This window comes from Dipodomys merriami, unplaced genomic scaffold (assembly GCF_024711535.1).
Source record: "Dipodomys merriami isolate MVZ:Mamm:240054 unplaced genomic scaffold, mDipMer1.0.p SCAF_5, whole genome shotgun sequence".
NCBI lineage: Eukaryota > Metazoa > Chordata > Mammalia > Rodentia > Heteromyidae > Dipodomys > Dipodomys merriami.
In genome coordinates this window covers 6,899,614-6,926,906 of record NW_027206068.1, presented here as the reverse complement: position 1 = coordinate 6,926,906, position 27,293 = coordinate 6,899,614, and the positions used below count along the sequence as shown (strand labels likewise).

Sequence of the window (27,293 nt, the reverse complement as noted above, 5' to 3'; positions counted from 1 at the left end):
AGTGCCAGCCTTGACCCAAAAGGAGCTTAGGGACAGTGTCCAGGCCCAGAGTCCAGGCCCAGGCCCAGGTCCAGCAAAAGCAAGCAAACAAGCAAGCAAGAGACAGAGAGACAGAGAGACAGAGACAGAAACAGAGACAGAGACAGAGACAGACAGACAGACATGGGGGAAGGAGAAGGAAGGAAGGAAGGAAGGAAAGAAGGAAGGAAGGAAGGAAGGAAGGAAGGAAGGAAGGAAGGAAGGAAGGAAGGAAGGAAGGAAGGAAGGAAGATCTGTGGCAAATGTGGTTGTTGGTTGGATTTTGGGGTGTGTGTGTGTGTGTGTGCATGCGTGCGTGCATGTGTGTGTGTGTGTGTGTGTGTGTGCGTGTTTGTGTGTGTGTGTTGGTCACAAAAATCTCAGGGCCTGAGCGCTCCCTGAGCTTTTATTGCTCAAGGCCAGTGCTGTACCACTCCATTTCTCAGTTCTGGCTCTTTTTTTTGCGGGGGGGGGAGGGATGCAGGAGGGCAGTAGTTAGCTGGAGATAAGAGTTCACAGGCTTTCCTGCCTGGGCTGGCTTTGAACCATGATCTTCAGATCTCAGTCTTCTGAATAGCTAGTATTATAGGCGTATGCCACTGACCCCAATCTTGGTTTTTTAACAAGCATTGGTTAGTTCAGCAAGTTTAGGCCATTGCTTAACTGTGATGAAGACATGGGCAACAGAAATCCAGGGACATCAGGACTCAGTGAGATTGTTTTTGTTATTTCCTTGCCTCTGAATTTTGTGAATAACCAGGGAACCCAGGAGGGAACAGAATTTCAGTGTGTACTAAAAAGAATTTTTTAAAAAAAGAGCTAGATGATCCAGCAAACTATATCACAACCCTAAGAAAACTAGCTGAACTGTCCGTTTATTTCCTCTGAGTTCCAACTCTACACACTACTAGCCTCAATGCTGACTCAGGAGGACTCTTTTCTACTGTCCAGGATTAGCATTGTCCAAAAAACTCTCCAAGATGGAAAACTCCTGTTTTCACTCTCCAGTATGGCAGCCATTAGTTTCATGATGCTATTGAAGTATACTTAGTATGGTAAAAAACTGAATTTTCAGTTTTACTCAAAAACTTTAATTAATTTACAGTTGAAGAAGCCACATGTAGTTATTAAGCTATTGAGCAGGACAGTAATGCCATTTCCCAAAGAAACTCAGAAATAGATAATGATTGGCATATCAAGGTTTCTGATGATTCCAAAGAAATCCCTCCTTATTCTAGTGACAAAAGGTGCCATTATCCATAAAAATTGAATTGGCAAAGAAGAGTTAGGGCACTTCCAGAAAACTGAAGTGAACTCATTAGAAAGCAACTACCAAGCTCACCAACTGACTTACTTTAAGTAAGCTCTTCGTTGCAAAAGCTAAAGGTGATGCCCTGGATGCCAATTCCATTTCTCCTGATGTGAATCTCATAGCCCTAATGCTGTTTGAGAGGGAGGACCTCACGTGGGTAGTATGCTTCGAGCCTGAAACTGAACGCAGGGGTCTCTAAATTTTACCAGTATTGTCCTGGCTGTATCCTGTGGCTCTCTCATGGCAATCCATTGAGTGAAGACATGTTTTTGCTTTTTTTTTTTTTTTTAAAGAAAAGCATTTTTAGAAAGAATATATGAATTTCACAGAGTAAGGGCAATTGTTAATATAAGCAACTGTAAATCTGGTGCATAGATCCACACATACAATCATGTACAGCATTTCTCTCTTTCAAGGAAAAATCCTTAACAGCAATAGATTTAAATGGCTGGCCTACTGAATAAGGCTATTTTGTGGCAATTGCCAATTAGGATTTTTGCCAGGTTAGCAATAAAGGAACAGTTATATTTAACAAAACACTCAAATCCCATCAATGCTTAAGCTGACAAGCATTGTCTAAGAAGGCCTTTGCTGGGAAAGTGCATTTATTTGTACTGTATATTTATGCTCTCAGGCTCCTCAAGTGAAATTATTTTTAAGTTATATGCGGTTGGAGGAAAAATTATATTAAAAGATGGGAGAGTAGGATAAGATGTGGCTTGGGATATGTAAATATAGCTGGTATCTTTTTTTCAGTGATATATATGCATTACGAACTGTGAAATGACAACCAATTAGAGAACATGACAGAATATCAAAAGTACATTCAGGCAGCAGTGAACCACACTTGTAAGTAGCAGTGTCAGAGCTCAAAGATTTCAGATTTTTGGTAAATGATGTTCATCCTCACCTAGAGTGATCAAACACAAAGAAACGAAAAAGTTAGAATGATGGGTTATCAGGGTTTAGCAGGAGAAGGGAACTGGAGTGTTTCCATTTTGTAAGAGGAAAATATTCTGGAGATTGGTTACACACCAATGTGAATTGCACACTATCAAACAGTAGGATCAGATGACTGCAGGTGTCAGTTTTATACTATAAGTGTTGTACCACAATTGATTTTTTTTTCTTGAGATAAATTAGCCTCAAACTCATGATCCTTCTACATCAAATTCCTGAATGCTGGGAATAGGGGTCTAAAACCATCATGTTCAACTAAAATGTTTTAAAAATTAAATAGCCACACAGGGTTAATGGATTCAGGCATTTACCCAGCAGCTTCAGATCTGGTGCCATTGTTATGGTGATTTATCCCTAAGAGCAATCTCTAACCATCAAAGACCTTCCCTCAGGATTCTGGCTTCCCTCTGGGAACAAGACATTAGTTCTCTTGGAACTTGCTGCAGAGCAAGCAGCCTCGACCAGCAAAGGTTCTTCCATTGGTAACTGGCCTTCAGGCTTGTGGGATTGGAGCTCTGTATGCTTGTAACTAGGAAACGGTTTACAGAATGTCTAGACAAGAAGGGGAGAAGCTGTGTGGAGAAAAAGTCTTTGTCCTCAGGTCTGGTGAGGAGTTATTGAAGGCATGAATGCCCTGAACCCTGGCAGGGATTTTCTTTGCAAACCGCCAAACTGCTAGCTGCTTTATCTCCATGTAGCTAGAGTGACCCTCATCAGTCACTATAGCAAGGAATAAGCAAGCCTTGAGTTGTCTGAAAAGAAGAAAATGACTCTCTATAAGAGCTATAAGGCTTGTTAACTGTCTTGCAAATAACTGTGACAAACTGCCTTTCCTTACTCAGAGAGACCAGGCCAGTGAGTCTTTCCTATCCTCCACTTCCCCCCCCACCCCACCCACCACCAGCTTCATTGAATATGTTTAAATTCAGTGTCTATGAATTGCCACTTTCCAGAAAAGCTAGGAAGAAATTATTTTATTCATTGATCTATTTATTTAAAAATTATTAGTATTCCTCTTGAACTCAAAAGTGGGACAAATAATACTCATTATGAGTTGCTTTTCCTACAATACAACAGAAAACCAGTGAAATAATAGCAAATTTAGAAAGAAATTAAAAATTGGGTTGTAAGTGGCAGCTAATACAAGTCATATATATAAATTAGCTCAGACTCATCAAGCTGTGCCCAAAAGAAAGAAAAATTACAAGTGTCTTGTTGAAAGTTCTATGTAGCAGAGCAAAAAGCTTTATGAGCTCCAGCTCCTAGCAGTTGATGTCTTAATTGGCCAAGGAAGTCCTCATAAGTTATTAAGTAAACATGGTAGTCACCTCCCTGTCACTAAAGCAAATAACTGAAATATCCACCTTATATGAAGAAAAGGTTTAATTGGGCTCACAATTTTGTATCTTCCAATCCATGGTCTATTGACTCCACTGCTTTTGTACCCATGGTGAAAGATCTCTTCTAGTGGGCAAAGCTGCTCACTGAATGGCCTGAAGGAAAAGAGCTAGATCCCGTCTAGTCTCTCTCTATAAATCTAGGCCCACCTCTTAATGATTCTATAATCTGACAATAGTATCCTAATCTGGGACCTGCCTTTACCTTTAACTCATGGGACTTCATGGAGTAATTCAGATGCAAGCTACATGAGTCAGGAAGCTGTGCATCCTACCTGGGTTCAAAACTTGTCACTTCCAGGGCTGGGAAGGTGGCTCAGTGGTAGAGCGCGTGCCTTGCATGCATGAGGCCCTGGGTTCGATTCCTCAGCACCACATAAGCAAAAAGAAAAAAGCCGGAAGTGGCGCTGTGGCTCAAGTGGTAGAGCGCTAGCCTTGAGCTGAAGAGCTGAGGGACAGCACCCAGGCCCAGAGTTCAGGCCCCACGACCAGACCCAAAAAGAAAAAAAAAAAAAAAAAAAAAAAAAACTTGTCACTTCCCCAAACATTTACAAACAGGAACAATGAGAGGCAGTACATTCTTCCTAGAGCTAGGGTGAGATCTAGTTGATACTTTTGTAAGTTTCCAAAGTTTTAAAAATTTCCAAAGTGTCCAAATTACCATCTAGGACACAGATTATGAAAATGAGGCAAGAATATATGGTGAAGACTACTCCTTGAGAAATATGGCATTTTTTCCTCTTTCATATTTTGAAATTTTGCTTCTCATATCTTTTGCCATCTCATATCTTTTACGAACTGCTTAACAATCCCTTTCTCTAATTTCCAGGGTAATATCTGCCTCTAACAGTTAACCCCTGGTTCCCATGTGCCAGCTTTCAGCTGACATACTTCCCAGCTGTGTGGTATGGGACTATAGGTGTGTTTGGTTTGTCCTAGATAGTGCTTTTTAGACACCTAAATTAGCAGCTAACATTTTGAGATCTAGAGGTTCCCAAAGACAATTCAGATATATGGCCCCTGCTGACAACTCAAAGATCTGACAACAATGCCGTATGCCTGCAGGATGGTAGACTAGAGTTGAGGAAGTTGGGTAGAGATTCCACACAGCAGAGCCTGCACCTCTGAATCCTCTTCACAACCTGTCACTGGGACAAATAAAGAACTCTTATCACCTGTATGCAATTATACTCTTTTACAAGGTCTTTCTGGTCCCATGCACACAGGGGCAAGAGAAAAACACACTTTAGAGATATACATACCCTAGTACCCATCCTGACTCTACCCACTAAATTTGAGCCAGAACTTCCTTATGTGGAAATGGCCCTGATATCCTCCCCCCTCAACACACACACAACATACAACTTGGGTTTATAAAAGAGCGTACAGAAAGCAACTAGCATGGTGGCTGTATACGGTGGATACTCAATAAATGTTTGCTTTCTCCTCCTAATATAGTGATGTCCCTGCCAGATTTGCACAATCACTACAATACTCCTTTCACTTTACTCGTAAATGGTTGGCATTTGGTTTATTAGATATACTTATGTTTCAAAATGTAACTAAAATGCACTGAAAACACCAACTCTCTGGATCTAACTACCAACTAATACAGGATACAAAAAGTACCAGTGGATGTATTCAGTAATAGGATTCGGGGAAATACTAGGATTCTGAAAAACTCCACAGGAAAAAATTGGCTTCTCCAATAGTAAAGAAAGGAAGAAAAAAGAGAGAGAAAGAAGGAGGGAGGGAGGGAAGAAGGAAGGAAGGAAGGAAGGAAGGAAGGAAGGAAGGAAGGAAGGAAGGAAGGAAGGAAGGAAGGAAGGAAGGAAGGAAGGAAATGAGGGATGGAAGAAGGGAAAAAGTTAAAGAGATACATCAAGCAATTGGAATCAACAGCTTATTTGGATCTTCATTTAAACATACTGTAAAAGGTTGTATAAAACAATAAGGGTAACAAATATAAACTGAGTACTTTATTATACTAAGGAGTGGTTGTCAGTATCTTAAATAGGATCACAATACAGATTTTAACTATTGGAAGAAGCCATGTCTTAGCCAGATGTGGTAGTATTTGCCTAAAATCTCAGCCCTTAAAGAAGCTGAAGTGGAAGAATCATTTGAACTTACAGGTTGAAGATCAACCAGCTACATAGGAAGATTCCATCTGAAAATTTAAAAAAACTATTCTAAAATATTCATGTCTTATGCAGATACATACTGTGAAATAAATAGTTCCATGTCATTCAGGGTAGAAAGAAAGATTGAGAGCGAAAGGAAACGAGACTGGCTATAAAATTAAAACTGTTAAAGCTGGGTAGTGGGTATGTATATAAAGCTGGGTAGTGGGTATGTATACAAAGCTGGGTAGTGGGTATGTATACAAAGCTGGGTAGTGGGTATGTATACAAAGCTGGGTAGTGGGTATGTATATAAAGTTTCCTCTACTTGAAAGTTTCTGTGATAATACCATTTTCAAAACAAACCCTATGAGCAAATGTTTAAAATTCTGTGAAGATTGGAGACAGCACTGGATGTTTTCTTGGAGTGTATCCTTGAAAACTGCAAGGGGCTGAGACACCTCCTTGAAAAGAGAGGACTTTGGTTTGGCATGGTAAGTGGATAGCCGTGGTTCCCTTTTTCTTTGTTTTATTTCATGTTGAAATATCTATCTCTGTTCAGAGACTATGAATCTCACAAGAGCAAGGACTCACATCAGTCTTCATTTCCCAGCACCTAGCACTGACACTGATCTCACTAAATGCTTAAAGAAGAGGAGTACAGTAGTACCTCCATTTCATCTTCAAGGAGAGAAAAGATTGGGGAGCAAAACTGATTGGGACCAGGTGCTCCCCTACTATGATATTCAAATTTGACCAAGCATCAGAAAGGTCTGGTGAGCTAGTTAAAGGGCAGATTCCTACACATCGGTCCTCAAGAGATTCTGGTTCAGTAGGTTCAAGCTGAGATCACAGGAAGGATATTTTAAACAAACACAAGTGAATTGGATGCAGCCAGTTTATACCGGTATGTAATAGCCACTGATAGAGGCTATTTAACCTCACTGGTCTCTCAAAAGTATTATTCATTTTTTCTGCCTGTTTGTATTGAAAGCAATTTTCAAGGAATAATACAATAATCCCCATGGAGACATCCACCAGCCTCAAGGGGCTCAACTTTCTGCCATTCTCGTATCTCAATTTCGTTTTCAAGAAAACTATTTAATTTTATCTAACTTGAAAAACAGAATTAGTAACAACATTCTCTATCTTTGAGATGATGGTTGGTAAAGTGTACTACCCTGATTAACTTGAAAAGGGGTGGGATCCCTCGGGTGGGATCCCTCCCCCTGGTAACCAGAGCTATAGAAGGCTAGGTTTTCCCCATTCTTTTGACTCTAGAAATAGGAAATCTGACTATAATAACAGAAGACTGACATTGTTCAATGTTTTCATTTTTCAACTATTCTAGACACTTTAGAACTCTTCTAACTCTTAAAAAAATGTCATTTGGAAAACATCTCCATTTAAAATACATGCAAGGTAAATCCTTTAGTGACTCATTCTTAGAGAATCTGAGCTTTAAAAAAAAAGAATATTAAGATCATTTCCAGTAGCTGCATACTTCTAAGTCATTAGGACTTTGGAAAACCTATCTTTTGAATACTTTTCTCTTATGGACTGAAATTACCAGGAACTGATTCATTATTTCTTCAAACTCTGCTGCACTTTTAAAAGACTAAAAAAATATATATATAAGCCAAGCATGGTGACACACATTTGTACTCCCAGACTTGGGAGGCTGAGGCAAGAACACTTCCAGTTTCAATCCAGGCTAGGCTAAGTAGCCAGAAAAATGAAAATAATATCTATTTAAAAATTGAAAAAGCAAGTTTCTAGAAACTTAGTAACTATTCAACTTGAACATCACTTCTGACAATTTAGTGGACCACTACTGCTGGTCTATCTGCATTTTCCAACAAATATAAACATTTACATGATTATAAGAATTAAAAATTATATGATATCTAAACATATAAAATGCTAGTAAATATATAATTGCTTTGGAGAAGCTGCTAAAATGAAAAAAGCTCACAAAACCTTATATGAAACTATTTAAATTATGTATATTGCTTTTAAAGATATAATAAAAATCATAAGAAAATGCAACAAAAATATTAATAGTAATAATTTTGTGATCAGTGTATCATAGAATTATAGAAAGCATATAAATACATATATATACATATTCAAGAATTTTCTAATGTTCCATATAAAATAAAGATCAGTACATTTTTAAAATAGAATAATGGCAATCAAAGCAATATATTATTCAGTTCTTTAAAACTAAAAAACATAGCTCTGTAATAGAATAGAGACCCCACATCCATCATAAATAAACTAATTTTGCTTTTTGATCACATCTGATCTGGCTTATTTATGAGATATGATCATAATGAAAAATATAAATTAAAGCAAAAAGTATAATGTCTTGATTCATATGGCTTGTAATAACTAAGAAAATAGGATTTTCTATAGTAAAATGAAATGCAGTGCTTTAGAATCTATATTTGGAATTCTTTAAATCCAAGGACATATTCTTATATGATGATTCCTAATTTTTTAATATCACAAATTTTCAAAGCAGTTTGGCATGGTGACACATACCTATAATCTCAGCACTCAGGAAGCTAAGGCAGGAGGATCATGAGGGCTACTAGGGCTATAGAGTGAGACTTGGTCTTTAAAAAAAGAAAAATGTTTTCCAAGGTCATTCCCACATACTAACTGTCGTTGTGGAGAGAATACATAATGAATATACTACATATCATGAATTTAATTTTTTTTTTTTTTTTTTGGTCGGTCGTGGGGCTTGAACTCTGGGCCTGGGCGCTGTCCTTCAGCTCTTCAGCTCAAGGCGAGCGCTCTACCACTTGAGCTACAGCGCCACTTCCGGTTTTCTGGTGGTTTATTGGAGATAGGAGTCTCAAGGTCTCTCTTGCCCGGGCTGGCTTTGAACCACGATCCTCAGATCTCAGCCTCCTGAGTAGCTAGGATTTCAGGCATGAGCCACCAGCGCCCGGCAATAACTTTTACAATAGAAACTTTCCACACTTGACAAACCGTATTGCATATAAAAAAATGTCTCATTGCTTGTTTATCTAATATTGGAACATATGCCTGTGTATCTATCTATATGCAAGAAGTCTTTAAGAGATTCTGAAGTGAAAGGGAAAAAAGATATAAAAAAAAAGAAGAAAAAGATATAACATTTTTTTAATGTAGGAACAAATGGAACACCAATTTAAGTTGGATACATTATTTTCATTCAAGCTAGTGAATTAAATATATATATTAAATTAAATATATATATATATAAATAAATATAAATATATATAGTAAATTAAATATATATATATATATGGGAATGTGGTTTAGTGGTAGAATGCTTGACTAGAATGCATGAAGCCCTGGGTTCAATTCCTCAGTACCACATAAACAGAAAGAGCCGGAAGTGGTGCTGTGGCTCAAGTGCTAGCCTTGAGCAAAAGTAGCTCAGGAACAGTGCCCAGGCCCTGAGTTCAAGCGCCAGGACTGGCAAAAAAAAAAAAAAGTGAGACCAAGTTTGTTACAAGGAAGGTGTTCTTCTATTATAAGGCAGGCTAGAAGACAATTTTCCAGAGTTCACAGGATAGGAATAAAGGAGGGAAGGGGGGAAGGACTACAAAACAAGGAAAGAAGCAAGGGAGGATAGAAAGAAGAAAAACCAATTGCATTGCATTAATGATATGTTAGTTATGTACCATCATAATTATCACTCTGAGAAGGTGTATTAAGGCTATTTTTAAAAGTTGGGCTGCCTGGAGCAGGTTGCCCATCCCTGTAATCCTCAGCAAGAAGGCTGAGATCTGAGGATCTCAGATCTGGAGAAAAAAAGAAGGCTGTAGGACTCTTACTTCCAATAAAACAACAAAAAAGGCAAAAGTGGAGTTGTGGCTCAAGTGATAGAACACCAGGCTTGAGTGCAAAAAGCTAAATGAGAGTGTGAGACACTGAATTCAAGCCTCTGTACAGGCACAGGTACACACACACACACACACACACACACACACACACACACACACACACACACACACACACACACACACACACACACACACACACACACACACACACACACACACACAGAGAGAGAGAGAGATAAACCCACATTCTGGCTTCTAGTCCTCCTTTTACTAAGTTCTTCATATGAAAAATGAGGCCATGATATCTAGTGTGTATATATGATGATTAAATAAGATCATATGATAGCATGTGGAAGACTCAAAGATACAGTCAAGAAATATATGTTCCCTGACCTTGTTCCTATAGAAAGTCCTGGAGATAAAGGAAAAAAACTGTTTAAATAGGCATGCATGTAGAGCATTCTTTATGGGAAATAACTGAGAGTTACTAAGCAAGCCATATCTGTCTGGGTCCTTTCATTTCCTTCTGTTCTCATTTCTGACGCTGCCATTGTGTCTACCAATTTGGCAGGGTGTTGTGAATTATAACCTTCTCATTCTCACCATCTGTCTTCTCCTCCCATCAAAACAGCCCACTGTCTACTCTGATCCTTTTCCATTAATGTGATTTGAGCTGTACCTGTTTACTCTGGACCCTGAGATTTTTTGTAAAGATCTTCTCAGTCTTTAAAATGGTAGTTAGCCATTTAACTGTCACTCAATATTTTTTAAATATCACTTCAATATACATTTCTCATGGAAGAAAATATAAAATATAAATCTTGCTGGCATTAAAATGTAGGGTTACTTCATGTCTCATAAAATGCTTTGTAAACATCCATTAATGTTGGTGCTTTCTGCTGTGTTCACCATTAACAACTTCATTCCACTTTATTATCAAAAGAAAACCTATTTCATATCAATATATTAGTATGTGACTGCATATAAATATATAGTACAAATATATTTATGTAAATATAAGTACATATGGCATATAGGCATGTAGGTGGTTAGATGGGTGGATGAATAGACAAATAGATCCATAGACAGACAGGTAAGATAAGTAGATAGCAAAGGACCTGAAAGAGTTAAAAGATTGGTAGTGATTATGAGGATATGTAAACTGAAATTAAATTTCAGCTTACTTAATTGGCTATGTTGTTTGAAATTATTTTATAGTGAGGTCAAATTATTTAGTAGCTTTTTAATTATGTTTAAATCACTATGTTTTAGTCACAAATAAGGACACTTTAAGACATTTTTACAGGCCAGTAGAGCACTACTACTAAGTGAGAAAAATATATACTGAAGCATTGTTTTGAGAGAGAAGACAAGACCATTCAGAAGGGCTTCTTGAGCTATATATAACTTTAGTTAGGACTTCTAAGTCCATTGAGTTGCCAACGTGAATTTTCAGCATCTAAAATCCCATGAGCACTAGGTTCAAACCAAGAAAAAATGGAGCTCAAAGATGTTTGAAAGGTCTTTATCATTGGGAAGAAAGGTTGCTCACATACACAATCAAGCAAGTAACTGAAGTGAGAGAAGGGATGGGTTAGGAGCAATGGATGACAATGTTGTCAGACACCTTGTATTCAAATACTGTTTTGTAGAATGGGAACTTCTTTGTACAACTACTTAAAGATAATAATAATAATAATAATAATAATAATAATGTAAAATAAAAAAGTAATTGAATCACTGGACAATGATCAAAAAGATAATTTGGTCACTTCCTAGGAAAACAGAGTTGCACAAGGAATTTTAAGTTCAATGTTCAATCCTAAAGAACAAAGGGACCATGAACCATATCAAATTATTTCTCCCAGCTTCTAGTGAGGTTTGGGATGTGAGCCCGTTCCTCACAAGCCCCTGCCTTTTCCTGTCATCCTGCCTGAGGACCTGACTCAGTTCAAGGATGAGGAAGCTTTTAAGAAAGAGAGTACAGGTAGATGTCACTAAGGTGATATGTTACTTCTTAACTTCCTGGACCTCAGAAACCCCACCTAGTACAAAGGGAATGAGAGCACAGGGTCTCAGCTGTCCCTTTCACTGACAACTTCATAGCCATGTTTAAGAGCTGATAAGTGCCATAATCCTAGTTACTTAGGAAGCTGAGGTGTGAGGGTGGTTCAAAGCCAGCCTAGGCAATAAAGTCTGTGAGACTCTTATCTCTAATTAACTACCAAAGAGCTGAAATAGAACTGTGGCCCAAGTGGCGGAACACCAGCCTTGAGCAAAAAGCTAAGGAACAGCACCAGCCCCAATACTGGCATACACACACACACACACACACACACACACACACACACACACACACACACACACACACACACACACACACACACACACACACACACACACACACACACACACACACGCTATTGAAAATTACATTCCATAGAAGGGTAGGTATGGAAGTAAGAATAGAAGCTGCACAGGATGATGGAGAAGATATGCCTGCCTCTCTTACAGAATAAGGCACAAACTACTAGAGGTTGTGATCTATAGAAATGTGGAAATCCTCAATGAAGGAAACTGCTACGGTTTCATGGGAACAGAAGAGATTTGAAAGGCAAGAAAATGTTCCTTTTTTGCTGTAAGATTCAATGTTACATGGAAATATTTGTCCTCCCTAAATTAATCTGTGGATTAAAAATGGCAGCAGTCAATCTACAAATAGAGCTTTTGGAGGGAAAAAAATGTGTTCAAAGAGATATTAAGGGCTGAGCGTATACTCTGTGGTAAAATACATGTTTCAAGTTCCAGCATTGTAAAAAATAATAATTATTATTACCAAAGAGCCGGGAGCCAGTGGCTCAAGCCTGTAATCCTACCTACTCAGGAGGCTGAGATCTGAGGATCACGGTTCAAAGCCAGCCCAGGCAGGAAAGTCCGTAAGACTCTTATCTCCAATAAACCACCAGAAAACCCAAAGTGGTGCTGTGGCTCATGTGGTAGAGGGCTCACCTTGAGCTGAAGAGCTGAGGGACAATGCCCAAGCCCAAAGTTCAAGCCCCATGATCAACCAAAAAGAAAAGGAAATAAAGGAAAACTAAAGATCTTGAAATCTTTTTGCAAGAGATCTATGCTGTTATCAGCCAAAATGTTTTACAAATAAGCACCCAAAAAATAAAATAAAAACCAACAATGAAAGACCATCCCTTCATGGCGTTAAACTGTATTATAAAGTTTCAGAATTGAAATTGTTTAATCTGATGAAAAACTATTGAGTCATAAAATATAACCATACAATGTAGGAAACTAGAAGATGATGATGTCCAAATTTGAAACTGAAGTGAAAGATATGTCAGACAACAGATAACACTGATAATTATGCTATGGCAAGGAGTAAAGAAACCTGTTCACACTCCTAACTCACTCTTGTCCAAAGTAAGTTGTTATAATACAAACAATTTTAAAGTCATATTATAGAGGAAAACCTGTCTATGCAAGAAAAAAAATAACTAAATTTTATTAAGGAAAACATTATAGGCTTAATTATAAGAATAACTAAAAAAAATCTTCCTGTGGGGCAAAACTTTGAATGACATACTGGGAAATATGTTTGCAACAGCCATCAAAAAAAAAAAGATAGTTTCTTAACAGTTAAAGAAGTCTTATAAATTACCAAGAAAAAGACCACGCTAAGGGAAAAATATGGAAAGTACAGAAAAGTCAGCTCCAAAAGAACTACAAATAACCAAAATACTTAAAAAGAACTACAACTTAAAATAACATGCCATTTTAATATAAATGTTTAATCAACATATAATATTTTGATAACAGTTGGTCTTGATAAGGTTGTATGAAAAGTAACTGGGTAAGCTGGCCATACTCTAATAACTTAAACATGATTTATATTGCTCACACTTTTAGTGTAAGTACAAGAGACAAAATCATCCTTTGGATATGTCTCTCATTTCACATCACAATTTAAATTACTTTAGCCTTTTATTTTTATTTTCCTTTAAAAATCCCCCTACTATCCAGTCCACTGGAATAGAGGAAAAAATAGGCCAAATCTTGAGTGTTATGCCTACAACTCACTTCTGATAACCATCAATCTCCAGGGAATGAAAAGGAAAGGAAGTAGGAAGACACAAAATGGAATTTTGTGTCCAAGCTGGACAATTTGTCTAGCTGTAAGGAAATTGTAAAATAGAGACATGGGGGCCTACAATGGTCCTTAAATTGAAATGTCCATACTTCATATGTACAGTCTATGTCACTCTCACATGTAAGCAGATATATCCTTAAATGTGACACCATATTCACAGTATACTGACAGTATATATCAGTATACCATGTTTTGACAAATAAATGTAAAAATCCAGTAATTCCTTGTGGTTTTTAATATGTTATGTCTTATCCCATGGAAACCACTGTGTGGAACTGGTGGATAGCTCTTGCTCATCCCATTTTTTAAAAGGAGACAAAAATAAATAGCTTGTTCAAGGTCAAACTCGTAATTAGAGGAAACCAGAGCTAGGATCCAAGATCCCTGACTTACACTCTGAATTAGGATAAGTTCATCTCATTTGGATGTGCAAACCCTGACCTAAGAGTAGGGAAGTTACCATGCAGTACCACACAGGCATGTGAGCATTTTTCACCATCCTAAAGTCCTATCATCTACCTTAACACCTGCCAACTCTTTCTCCATTCACCCCAAGTCTTGGTTCACGAGTCTGCTTACTCTGCTTCAAAATGTTGCATAGGATTGAGGTGTAGCTCAGTGGTAGTGCAGTTGCCAACATATATGAGGTACGGATCCACAAGATAAAGAAAACCTCATAATTCAACTGTCTCAGCCCCTTCTCCATCTACAGTGTCTCTGATTACTCACTCCTTGCAGTACCTCTCCATCAGTCGTGGGGCTTGAACTCTGGGCCTGGGCACTGTTCCTGCACTCTTCAGCTCAAGGCGAGCACTCTACCTCTTCAGCCACAGCGCCACTTCTGGTTTTCTAGTGGTTTATTGGAGATCAGAGTCTCACAGACTTTTCTGCCCAGGCTGGCTTTGAACCGCAATCCTCAGATCTCAGCCTCCGGAGTAGGTAGGATGACAGGTGTGAGCCACCAGGGCCCAGCTTAGCATTTTTTTTATTTGTCAAGCTTCTCCTTATGTTTTACACACAGCCTCACTAATGTCTGCCCATTTCCTGGTAACAACTTCCTAGACTGACACTGTCCAACATAAATGTAATGTGAGGCAGATCTTAGTCCTAGGCACAATTTTGTTTTGTAGCAGCCACATTTTCAAAAGATAAAGTATGACTTTTATTTAAACCAAATATAGCCAACATAATACTTTAAGAAAGCATCAAAATAAAAATTTCTAATATATTTAAAATTCTTCTTTTGTATAAAAGAAAGGTATTAAAATCTGGTTTGTATTTTTTACTCATAAGACATTCTCAATTTTCTCTATTTGGACTAGCCACGTTTCAAGTGTTCAATAAACCATAGTTAGCTAATGGCTGCTGAATTGGATAACACTATTTTCTTATTGTGATTTAAAAAAAAAAAACTTTAGCCAGGCACTGGTGGCTCATGCCTGTAATCCTAGCTACTCAGGAGGCTGAAATCTGAAGATCACGGTTCAAAGCCAGCCCAGGCAGGAAAGTTTGAGAGATGGTTACCTTCAATTAAACCACCAGAAAACCAGAAATGACACTGTGGCTCAAGTGGGTAGAGTCTTCTCCTTGAGCAGAAGAGCTGAGGGTCATCACCCAGATCTAGAGTTGAAGCCCCACAACCAACAAAAAGAAAAAAAAAAAAAAAACAACTTTTGCTGTAATCCTGGCTACTCAGGGGCTGAGATCTGAGAATCGCAGTTCGAAGCCAACCCAGGCAGGAAAGTCAATGAGATTCTTTTTTTTTTTTTTTTAAAGAACAGATTTTTAAAAAAAATTTTGTCAAGGTTATATACAGAGGGGTTACAGTTACATAAGTAAGATAATAAGTACATTTCTTGTTGAACTTGTTACCCCCTCCCTCATTTTTCTCCCACTTTTCCTCCTCCTGTTCCCCCCAAAGTTGTACAGATCATTTCCAACATATTGTCTTGTGAATATTTCTGTTGCATATCTCCAATGTATCATAGAAAAAAAGCAGAAGTGGCACTGTGGCTCAAGTGGCAGAGCACTAGCCTTGAGCAACAGGAGCCCAGGGAACAGCGTCCAAACCCAGAGTTCAAGACCCCGGACCACAATAGAAAAAAAATACCCTTTTGCTTATTTATAATTTGATTGCCCTCCAACAAACATAAGCTTCATATGTTTATATTATCTATCTATCTATCTATCTATCTATCTATCTATCTATCTATCTATCTATCTATCTATCTATCTATCTATCGTGCTGGGGAAGAACTCAGGGAGTGGAGAATGCTGGGCAAGTGTGCTGCCACTGAACTACACCCTCAATCTTATGGATTTTTTAAAACTTGTCATTAAATATCTTTGGTCTATCTACACATTCATGCTGTCATGTGAGTAATTTTTTAAAACTGAACATGTGGCATCTGTCTTCACTTCAGCGTATCTATCCATACTTGGCTCCTATCCATCCCAATGGTTTCAAGTCATTCTCCCTTTTCCCTGCTTCTTCCCACCTTCTCCCTCCTCGCTGGCTATGGAAACAGAATCCTGGAATGTCCATGTGCTGACCACTGTGCCCAAACCATAACAACCCATGCACAATTTCTAGTTTAGCCTCAGTAGATCTGGAGTCACCAATTCATGACTTAGAAAATTCAAATTCAAGTTACAGAAAAACCCTGACTTGAGTATAATTTCAGTTACTTTAACATGGGCTTTGTTTCTTCTTAAAATTAGGTTCATATAAGCCATGAAGATATGTGGCCCACTTTAGTTTCTTTTTAAAGGAAATATCCTAATGGTTCTTCACAAACACGAGCAACTAATTTTTTAAATCAAAGAATGCATTTTTGCATTTAAAGATATTGGTTACAATTAAAGTTTTGGTTCTTAAAAAGAGATGCAATCTCATCACTAGAAAATGTGAATATCTGGTAGATACAGTTTAAATTAAGTGGGCTTGAATTAAGAAATTAAAGAGTTGTCTGTGACCTTAAACACTTTTAAGATTTTTAATTCATCCTACAGTTTGGTTTCCCATTGCTCAAAGTAAACAGTAAACTTTTCCCCTTTCCCAAGGCTTTCAAAGACATGTGGAAATCAAGACTGGGAGATAGAGGTCAGCAGGACCTGGATTTGGACCCTGGATGCCAGTTGATAGCCAGCTAATAAAACCTTAGTAGCTCATTCATCCTGCTGGATTCAGCCTCCCTGCTGTGAAAATGTGATTGACAACAAGATTTCCCAGCATGACTCCAGCTCTCCCCCTCCAGACTTTAAAGCACATCTTTCTGTTTTCCATTATCCCCAAAGCACTTGCATGTTCATGCATTTTCTGCTTCCTAAAGACAAGATGGCTGGCAACACACCAGTGAAAAAAGAAAGGAAACTGTTAAAAAAGCAAAAGACAACAACAACATAAACCTAAAAATGAGTCACCTTGCAAAAATGTTGCCATTTCTTGCTGCTTCAGTGTTTGCTTGCTCATGGTGCTAATTCAGCTCTTGGCTATCTATATTTAGTATGTGCACTGTTCTTGGATGATATTTACATTATACACTCCTCTCTTTTAAGAGTCCCTGTGGATACAAAACATCTAAGCCATGCACAAAACAGCAGCAGCCACACAGTCAACTTTAGTTGAGGCTAAATAAAATCAAATTAAAATCAGAGTTTCATTTAGGTATTTAACCAGATTTTTGTAAGTTTGAAAAAAAATTGCAGATTCTTAAACTTCCCATTTATTCCTTGATGCTTTTGCCCCTTCTTCCCCTCCCCCAACTTGCCCTAAGATAAAGATACCCATCACAGAGTAGTCACTTCATCTGACTCTCTTATAAAGTCGAAAGTCAGGGGGCAGCTGCTATTGGCTGTGGTCTGTCAAGCTTCAGTCTGGCCTGATTTTATATTCTGCCATTTTGAATTAGCATAGGTTTCCTCTGCAAGTGGTGTATTTTCCAACTGGGTGTGGAATACTGCAGGCACAGACAGACAGACAGACAGACACATACACACATACACACACACACACACAAATACACATGTACCAGAAGGCTAGGCACAGAATAATTCGATGTGCTTGCAAACTACAATTACCCAGGGGAAAATAATTATTTAGAGAACCCTACTACTAGGTCAGCTTGGGTAACAGCAATGACAAATGTTTTTAGGTAAGAATGTAGTTATGTGGAGTAGCCCCAGATTCTCACCAGTTCTTTAAGATTCAAGCATCCCTTCCAGCTTTTCATGATGTTGATAGTGCCCCCACAGAGGAGCAAACCAAAAGGCAAAGGTAAGCTAAGGTGAACAAACAGCCACCTCAGAAATATAGTAACTGGACTAACCGCCCCTAGATCTCCAGGCGAGGCTTGGGGATAAGGGGAGTTATGTCCAGTTGGGCGTGCGGACCAGAGCAACAGCTGGCATGTTGGCCCTTCAGCGGACAGTAGACTCAGGCTGTCTCAGAGACCAGGCAGATTCCGGGTGGGGGTTGGGGTAGGGGTGGGAAGGGATGGAAGGCCAGGGGTACAGAGGCAGCTCAAGGGCGAAGGCCCAGCTAGGCAGCCCTGCCCCTGGCAACTCTGCCCTTGGCTGCAGGTGATTTACTAGAGGAATTTGCCTGTCTTTCTCGGCCACGGCCACGGCCGCCGGAGCCACCGGTGGAAGGGTGAAGGATGCGCTGGCAAACAGCCTACGGAACTGCAACTTGGTCCCCGGGGAAAAGAAAACACGGGAGGAAGCAAAGTCTGGACTTACTAGAATTAAAAAGAGATGGGGGTGGGGATGGGGGCGGGAGGTAAAGGGGAGAGATGAGATTGGGGTGTGGAGGGCGGGGGCAGGTTCCAACCGGGCTGCAGAGCCTGCGCCCCGGGGTGGGGTGTCCCCCTGCTTCCCCCGTGCACTCTATATTTCCGAGTCACCCCTGACCAAGACCCCTCCCCCCGCCCCCCCCCCATGCTCCAGCTGGCCAGTGCCTGCAACCCCGAGGATCTGGCCCCGGAGAGCACCGCCCGTGCATCCGGAGGGACAGCTGGAGGCGAGGCGACAATGCACCCAGGACCTCGAGGGTGGGATGGGGTGTGGGGTGGGGATGGGGGGGGGGGGTGACCTGCAGCGGAAATCCCTGAGCTCGCAGTCCTGGCCCCTGCGCGCCTCACCTGCGGGGTGGGAGGCTCCCGGGGATCTGCCCGGCCGGCGGTGCTGATGCTGTCCCCTGGGTCCGGTTAGTGCGGCGACAACGGGGGCTGCGGCTGCAGTGGCGGAAGCGGCCGCGGTGCGCGCTTCCCGCTTCCCAGACTCCGCCGGCCGCCCCGCCCCCCTCCCCCCACGGTCGCTCTGCCAACAGCTGGCTGGGATCACGTGGCCCGGGCCCCTCCCTCCCTCCTCCCCCCCCCCCCAGTCCCGGGCTCCCCGGCTCCCAGCGCGCCCCGCCCCGCCGAGCCCGGCTGCAGAGGCTGCAGCGCGGCGCAGGGAAGGTGTCCGCGAGCCCGAGCAGCGGGTAGCGGGGGAGGGAGGGAGGGAGGGAGGGCTCCCCGGGCTGGGAGGAGGGAGGGCTCCCCTCTTCTCGATTTTCCTCCTTTTGTTGCAGTTCTCTGAACAGAGAGCATCAGGCTTCAAAGAGAGAGGCCTGGCTCGCGTTCCCCGACCTTGGGTTGCTAGGCCTGGACTCCCCCGGCCAGATTTCCCAGCAGACCAGGTATCCTAACTGATGGATTCATCAGTCCCTGGTTTAAAAAGGGCCATGTTGGTCAGATAGACCTTATGCTGACTACTCGGTCGCTGTGGCCCAAAGACTTGAAGTGACGCTCCCGATGCCACATGGGGCTGAAGTTCTATACTGGATCCTAATAGATTTCTACGGGGACCTTGAGGGGGAGGGGGTCGCGCAAGTGCGCAAGCGCGGGTGTCTTTTATGCTAGTGCAAGGTCATTGATAGTTCGTTTATGACCCAAACATACTCTACCTTTTGGAGATTAATGGGTGTCAGAGGATAGTTCTCAGAGAAACAATGTAGTAGCAACCACTCCTGAAAAGATACTCGCTTACAAATTAGTATATACATGGTAAAATAGCCCACCTGTCAGGTTAGCAAAAGCCATGCTTTCATAACTCTCAAAGTAGCAAGCGTATTTATAAACTGACCCAGAGATTCTTCCCCACCCCACCCCCAGAGATTCTTATGTTAGGAATTTGCCCTATAGATGCATCTGACACAGGGTGAAATGAGTACAGTTCATCCATTGCTATATTATTTGGGCTACCAAATATTGGAAGCAAATGTCTATCAAAAGAAGACTATTGAAATAAATTATGTTTTTGCTGGGCCCTGGTGGCTCACTCCTGTAATCCTAGCTACTTGGAAGGGTGAGATTTGAGGATGGAAGCCACCCTGGGCAGGTAAGTCTATAAGACTCTTATCTCCAATGAACCACCAGAAAACCAAAAACGGAGCTGTGGCTCAAAGTGGTAGGTAGAGTGTTAGGCTTGAGCAGAAAAGCTCAGGGACAGCCTCTAGGCCCCATGACTAACAAAAATGAAAATAAAATAAGTCAGGTTTCATCAGTACCTATTAGATTAGAATGTTATCCTGTTTTTTGTTGTTGTTGTTGTTGGCTTCAACTCTGGGCTTGGGCGCTGTCCCTGCACTCTTCAGCTCAAGGCTAGCACTCTACCACTGGCGCCACAGCACCACTTCCGGTTTTCTGGTGGTTAATTGGAGATAAGAGTCTCACAGAAGTTCCTGCCCAGGCTGGCTTTGAACCGTGATCCTCAGATCTCAGCCTCCTGAGTAGCTAGGATTAGAGACACCAGCGCCTGGCTTATCCAGTTTACTTTCAAAGCTGAACTAAAACCAGGAATTGGTGGCTTCTGCCTATAATCCTAGATACTCAGGAGGCTGACATTTGGGATTGCAGTTTGAAGACACCATAAGCAGAAAAGTCTGTGAGATGCTTGCCTTCAGTAAACACCACCCCGCCAAAAAAAATCCAGAAGTGGATGTGCGGCTCGAGTGGTAGAGCACCAGCCTTGAGTGTAAAAGCTAAGGGACAGAGCCCAGGCCTTGAATTCAAGTCCAATTATTGGTGCAAGTGGGGAAAAAAAAGCTGGACTAAACAGACATTACATTCTCTCTCTGCAGTGATTTTTAAAAAAAGGACTCTCAAACTATATAAAGTGAATGACTTTAAAAAAAAAAAGCTAGGTACACAACATTGTATGAATTATAGTTTGTGGGAAGAAATATACATATATTTTCACTTTCATTTACAATGTGTTAGACTATCTTGGAAGGTACATAAGAACCTGTAATAGTAAATGTTACCAGGGAGAGGAGAGCTATGAGGTTGGTTGCTAAGGAAGGAAGGAGACTTTTTTCCATGTCTTTTGAATGTTGTGTCTATACTTGCAGCTTTCCACATGAGTGAATAGATAGTAGGAGAATGCTGAGGGAGCTAGTGTAGAAGAATAGAGCATTGGTTTGTAGATTCTTTGGAGCACAAAGGTACCTTATTGTTCATTTACTCCAGCCAAGGAACTGTGACTTCTCAAGTAAAGGACAACATTTGCATAGCATTCTTGGTGCCAGTTATGTCCTCAGTACATAGCCTAGAGAACCTGCCAACCTACTTGTTTTTCCTCAAATCTTGAAGCCTGTGGGTGTGTCCCCACACCGCCACAGGGGCTTCAACGCCACAGGTCTCACAACAGGCAGTCAGAGACATCTGCGTCCCAGGAGTCTTCACCAAGAAGCTTATTACATGGGAATTCTAATATTTATTAAGAAACAGAAATGCATTTTGTCTCAGCTTTTGTATAGGAGAGGCAAATCTTGCTTCCATTCAAGCCACACACATAGATAAGGGAACAGAACAGTCTAAAAACCTGGAGAACATCAAGAAATAATGATCAAAACTTTAATCATTAGCTTCCATCAATCATATAAGGTTTAGCAGCAGGTCAATTCAAAGGTTTCCAGAAGCTAGCTTGCAAGGAAAATTTGCCTTGAATAGCCTGAATTTTTATAGTCATTTATATTCCACCTAACCATGCTCAGAGATGAAAGAGCTAAAAAATAAAAGTACACCATTTTTCTACTTTTTTTCCCACAAAAATAGGCAAAGGCTTTTCTTTTTCTAGGGTAAAATAAGTGTGTGGGGAAGACAGGGTAACTGATGATTTCAGCTTTTACAAACTGTCACATGGGAACACTCATCAGATCTGTACCTAGAAAAAAAATTATGGAAACATGTGTGGGGGTGGGGGATGGGGGTGGGGTGGGTATGTGTGTCTGTATATACATACACGGGTACATGCACATGCGTGTGTATGCACCAATCATGTGGCTTGAATCAGGGCCTGGGCTCTGTCCCTGCGTTTTTTGCTTGAGTTTGGTGCTCTACCACTCGCACCTGAACTCTACTTGTGGTTAATTGGAGATATGACTCACAGACTTTCCTGCCTGGAACTGTGATCCTCAGATTTCAGCCTCTGTGTGGCTAAGATTATAGGTATGAGCCATTGGCACCTGGCACTGGAAACATTTTTTAGTTCATTTTCAAGAACTAATATAAGATAGGCTCTGGTGGCTCATGCCTATAATCCTAGTTACTCAGGAAGCTGAGACCTGAGGATTGAGGTTCAGAGCTAGCCCAGGCAGAAAAGTCTGTAAGACTCTTATCTCCAATAAACCACCAGAAAACCGGAAGTGGTGCTGTGGCTCAAATGGTAGAGTACTAGCCTTGAGCTGAAGAGCTGAGGGACAGCCCTCAGGCCCAGAGTTCAGGCCCCACGACCAACAAAAAAATAAAATAAAATAAGAAATTGCCAAAGAAACTAACATATCCACTCTTGGTAGGTTTGAGACTGTTGTTGTTTGGTAATATTGGAACTTGAACTCAGGGCCTTATGCTTCCTAGATATGTGCTCTACTACTGGAGCTACTACTTCAGTCCTTTACTCTTGGTAAGTTCAAAGAACATCAAAACTGCTTCTTGATATAATTTCTTCCTCCAGATTTGGACTCTATGCATCTGGGATGCGATTTTATTTGTGGAAAAAGGTTAAATTATGAATAAATCATACATGGTTAAGTTTTTATTTGCTCTTGAGCTTATTAAAATTTGAAGGACATTTTCTATTTAACAAAGTTGGCTAAGTATTACTCTAAATCATGTACTTATTTATTATCCCCATATTATCTACAGCAACTATGCGAAATTCCCCTGGCAATTTGGGTCTTTCTTTTAAGAGCTAATCAGTAGAAACTTATTAATTCCTCCTATCTTTCTGAAGAATCAACTTTGAATTTCAGTGATTTTTCTTTATATTTGTCCTTGTTTTTATGTTTTTTATTTTTTTATTTTTGGGGCCAGTCATGGGGCCTGAACTCTGGGCCTGGGCGCTGTCCCTCAGCTCTTCAGCTCAAGGCTAGTGCTCTACCACTTGAGCCACAACGCCACTTCCGGCTTTTTTCTTTTTGCTTATGTGGTGCTGAGGAATCAAACCCAGGGCCTCATGCATGCAAGGCAAGCGTTCTACCACTGAGCCACCTTCCCAGCCCTGTTTTTATTTATTTATGGCTTAATTTTCCCTTCTTTTTTCTTGCTTCTTAAAAGGAAATCTTAGATGATTGAGTTTATATTTTTTTCCACTATAAGCACATTAAACCTGTGGATTTCTTTCAAACTGTTGCTTTACCATTCCCTCAAATTCAGTATTTCTATATTCGTTTTTTATGATTTCCATAATAAATCACCACAAATTTGGCCACCATGCCCAGCTTCTTCCACTGAGATGGAAGCTAACAGACTTTTCCACCTGGTGCTGTATGGAACTAAATTGTCCCAATCTCAGCCTTTTATGGAGCTAATATGATAGCCATATTTCTGTGCTCAGCTGTGGTTTGAATGAGGGTGGAGAGAAAAGGACAGAGGGAAGAAGGGAGAGAAGAAGGGTAGAAGAGAAGAAGAGAGAGGTTATTGGAGTTCAAGCCCAAGTTTTCCTGCTCTCATATGGCTTTCTTGCTCAAGACTGATTCTTTACCACTTGAGCCACATCTCCATTTCTGGCTTTTTCCTGGTTAATTGGAGATAAGAGTTTCATAGATTTATCTGACTAGTGCTTATACACTGCCCACACATATCCTCCAATATACTTTTCTTTATTGTTATTGTAAAGGTGATGTACAGATAGATTATAGTTGCATACATCAGGTAATGAGTACATTTCTTTTTAATCAGTGTCATTCCTCCCCTCTCTTCAGCCAGTTTTTCCCTCGCATCTGCCTGCACACACACAAGTTGTATAGTTCATTTTTAACATAGTGTCAAGTGAGTATCACTGCTGCAGTTATTTATTTTATTTTATTTTGTCAGTCATGGGGCTTGAATTCTGGGCTTGGGCGCTGTCCCTGCACTCTTCAGCTCAAGGTGAACATTCTATCACTTGAGCCACAGCACCACTTCCAGTTCTCTGGTGGTTTATTGGAAATAAGAGTCTCAGGGACTTTCCTGCCCCTTTGAACTGTGATCCTGAGATCTCAGCCTCCTAAGTAGTTAGGAAAACAGGCATGAGTCTTGGGCATCCAGTTCACTGCTACATTGATGTTCACCCTTTGTCCTACCATTTCTGTGCTCCCTCCTTATTCTTCCCCAAAAAGATAAACATACATACAAAACAAAAAGCAGAGAAATCAAAAACAGTAACAAAGGAGAAAAAAGTAACAAAAGCCTCTTGTTCCCATTTCTTGGAATTCATTTTGATAAACATCATTTTATATAATCATATGTACATAATTATTGAGCCTTTGTGATCCTTGCCTAAGAATATCCTCCTTTGGGCTGGGAAGGTGGCTCAGTGGTAGAGCGCTTGCCTTGCAAGTCTGAGGCCCTGGGTTCGATTCCTTAGCACCACATAAGCAAAAACAAAAAAGCCGGAAGTGGCAGAGGTAGAGTGCTAGCCTTGAGCTGAAGATCTGAGGGATAGCGCCCAGGCCTAGAGTTCAGGGCCCATGACCAGACCAAAAAAAAAAAAAAAAGAATATCCTCCTTTGGTCTCAGTGTGTAAATGTCTAGAGTCCTGTTTATCGTGTCCAAGTATATATTTTGTCATTTACCATCCAGGGTGTTTACTTATAGATTTATAGGCACATTCTAGTTACAATAAACAAGGGAAAACATGCAACTTATCTTTCTTTGGGTCTGGATTACTTCACCTAATTTTTTCCAAGTCTGTTTCCTTCTGAATGGTACATCATTCTTTCCGATGGAAGTGTAGAATATATATACATACATATGTATATATATATATGTATATATATGTATATATAATCACATTTTCTTGATCCATTTGCCCATTGAGGGGCATCTGGGTTGATTCCGTTATCTTGGCTATGATAAACAGTACTGCAATGAACATGATTGTGCTGGTAGCTTTAGTGTGGCCTGTTTGTGGTCTATTGGATAAATGCTAGGAAGTAGAATTGCTGGGTCATAGGGAAGCTCTATGTTTAGTCTTTGAGGAACCTTCATACTGCTTTCCAAGTTTACATCCCACCAACAGTGTAATAGTTCCCTTTTGGCCACATCCCCATCACCGTCTGTTGTTATTTGTTTCCTTGATAATGGCCATTCCAACTGGGGTGAGGGGGAATCTCAATAGTGTTTTGATTTCTATTTCTTTTATGGCCAGAGATGTTGAACATTTCTTCATATGTCTAGTGGCCATTCTTACCTCTCTTCTGGGAAATATCCCTTCAAGTCTTTGGCCCATTTATTAAATTGAATCGACGTTTCTTTGAGAGTTTATGTTGGGGGGGATTAGTTTTTTTTTAGCTCTAAGTATATTTTAGATATGAGGTCCCTTACTAATGGCTAGCTAGTAGAAATCTTCTCCCATTCTGTGGGCTTTCTATTTATCTTGCTATGTCTTTGCCATGCAGAAACTCTTCAGTTTGATGCAATACCATTTATTCAGTGTTTCTTTGATTTGTTGTGATTCTGGATCTTAGGAAGTTTCAACCTGAGCCTAGGAGCCTAGTGTTTTCCCTACCCCGTCCTGTAATATTTTCATGGTATCTGCCTTACATTGAAGTCTTTGATCCATTTAGAACCGACTCTTGTGCAGGATGATATATAAGAATCTAGCTTCAGAGCTGGGAAGGTGGCTCAGCGGTAGAGCACTTGCCTTGCATGCATGAGGCCCTGGGTTTGACTCCTCAGCACCACATAAGCAAAAAGAAAAAAAAAAACGGAAGTGGTGCTGTGGCTCAAGTGGTAGAGCGCTAGCCTTGAGCTGAAGAGCTGAGGGACAGAGCCCAGGCCCAGAGTTCAGGTCCCACGACTGGATCCCCCCCCCAAAAAAAAGATATATTAAAAAAAAATCTAGGTTCAGTTCCTACATGTATATAGCCAATTTTGCCAGCACCATTGGTTGGAGAGGCTTTCTTTCAACCTGTGTTTTCCTCCAGTATACTTTAAGTCAAATCTACACTATTTATAATACCAAATAAAATGTAAATTATATGTAAATAGCTGTTATTGGACAGTTGTTACAGAAATGGTGGAAAATGCCTGTGATCATAGCACTGGAGGCTGAGACAAGAGGAACATGAGTTCCAGGACAGCCTATTGTACATAGCAAAACCGTAAAAAACAACAGTTACAACAAAAAGAAATCTTTTAGTGTATTGTTAAAGAAATTAAGGCAAGAGATAATCAGTGCATTTTCAGCCCACACAAAACTAAATTTTTTCCCATCCTGTTGGTCAAATTCAACTGAAGACTATTAAACACCAACTATATACACATATATTTATGAAATGCTGTTTTCAGGATGACATACAAGTTATTCATAGAGAAATATACTAATCTAGCATATTGAGAAACATAAATAAGCTTAAAAGGTTGCTGTAGTTGAAGACTATTCAAACCCAGACCATTAAAAGAAATTAATGTCATTTTTGCCTTTTCTTCTAACCAGTGTTATTGCCCAAGTAACCCTATGCATTGACTCTGAGGAGCTTGAAATACATCCATGTAATTGAAATGTGCCCTTAGCACATTGCATGTAGAAGTATTTTCCATTTAGTGCTTCTTTTTGTGTATGTGTATTGGGGGAAAAGGCTTGTAATTGACCAAATCTCATGGGAATCAATTAAGCAATGGTATATGACAGAGAAATTTACCTACTGGTAAGAAAAACTCATAATTGCCTTATGAATAATCTTGTGAGAAACAAAGCAAGAAGCTGACAGGAAAGCCATGAAAAGATAAGAAAAAAAAGCAGTAGTCAAGATTAGTCAGCCACCTGTCTTCCTTGTGTGACAATCATGTTTAGAAGGTTATTTTTCTGAATCTGGTTACCATAGTAACAGACCTTTAGAGTGCCCTCAAATCAATTTACAGAATTACTGCTCATACTGAGTATGGAAAACACAAAGAGATAGTTGTTTAAATCTATCTTAAAATCACCTTAAGAATTTTAATGATCTGTCAA

At 40.2% G+C, this 27,293-nt stretch overlaps 1 protein-coding gene across 1 annotated transcript in view; it reads right to left on the bottom strand.

Annotated features, from left to right (window-relative positions):
* Nucleotides 1–19,113, bottom strand: part of Scrn1 (secernin 1) — a 67,257-nt gene extending 48,144 nt beyond the window's left edge. Inside the window, exon 1 of the mRNA XM_069996020.1 lies at nt 18,956–19,113. The gene's annotated coding sequence lies outside the window, so the exon portion shown is untranslated. The remainder of the gene's footprint in view (nt 1–18,955) is intronic.
* Between the last annotated feature and the right edge of the window lie 8,180 nt (nt 19,114–27,293).